Source organism: Aquarana catesbeiana, linkage group LG07 (genome assembly GCF_042186555.1).
Source record: "Aquarana catesbeiana isolate 2022-GZ linkage group LG07, ASM4218655v1, whole genome shotgun sequence".
NCBI lineage: Eukaryota > Metazoa > Chordata > Amphibia > Anura > Ranidae > Aquarana > Aquarana catesbeiana.
Genome location: NC_133330.1, coordinates 89,386,922 through 89,388,046, shown reverse-complemented (window position 1 = coordinate 89,388,046; position 1,125 = coordinate 89,386,922).

The window sequence follows — 1,125 nt, the reverse complement described above, 5'->3', positions numbered from 1 at the left end:
CACATGTATATACAGTAATATATGTGTGTGTACAGTATATATCCCCGGAGAGCCCCCCACTTAAATCAGGGTCCCCAGAGAGCCCCCCCTTACATCAGGGTCCCCAGAGAGCCCCCTCTTACATCAGGGTCCCCAGAGAGCCTGCCCCTTATATCAGGGTCCCCAGAGAGACTCCCCCTTACATCAGGGTCCCCAGAGAGACTCCCCCTTACATCAGGGTCCCCAGAGAGCCTCCCCCTTGCATCAGGGTTCCCAGAGAGCCCCCCTTACATTAGGGTCCCCAGAGAGCCTCCCCCTTAAAATCAGGGTCCCCAGAGAGCCCTCCACTTGCATCAGGGTTCCCAGAGAGCCCCCCTTACATTAGGGTTCCTAGAGAGCCCCCCCTTAAATCAGGGTCCCCAGAAAGCTCCCCCTTACATCAGGGTCCCCAGAGGGCACCCCCTTACATCAGGGTCCCCAGAGAGCCTCCTCCTTACATCAGGGTCCCCAGAGAGCCTCCCCTTGCATCAGGGTTCCCAGAGAGCCTCCTTTACATTAGGGTCCCCAGAGAGCCTCCCCCTTAAATCAGGGTCCCCAGAGAGCCCTCCACTTGCATCAGGGTTCCCAGAGAGCCCCCCTTACATTAGGGTCCCCAGAGAGCCCCCCCTTAAATCAGGGTCCCCAGAGGGCCTCCCTCTTAAAATCAGGGTCCCCAGAGAGCCCCCCCTTACATCAGGGTCCCCAGAGAGCCCCCCCTTACATCAGGGTCCCCAGAGAGCCCCCCCCTTACATCAGGGTCCCCAGAGAGCCCCCCCCTTACATCAGGGTCCCCAGAGAGCCTCCCCTCCCCTTGGGAACTCCTGCAGAGACTCGGGGCTATGGGCCCCAGATTCGGGGCTATAGCCCCAAAAGCCACCCCCTAGCGACGCCACTGAATATACATATTGTACTGCCCTCCATGGCTGCACATCTTTGTGGCTGACAACTCTGTATATCTCAAATAATATTGTGTTCTACATGAGTGGGAGTGTTAATTTCCCAAAATCACATCTTATTAATCACATCTTACATAAGAAAAACATGTAAAAAAAAAATGATGAGAAAAGATTGATTATTACTCCCTGATGTTATTGCCCTAGGTTTTGG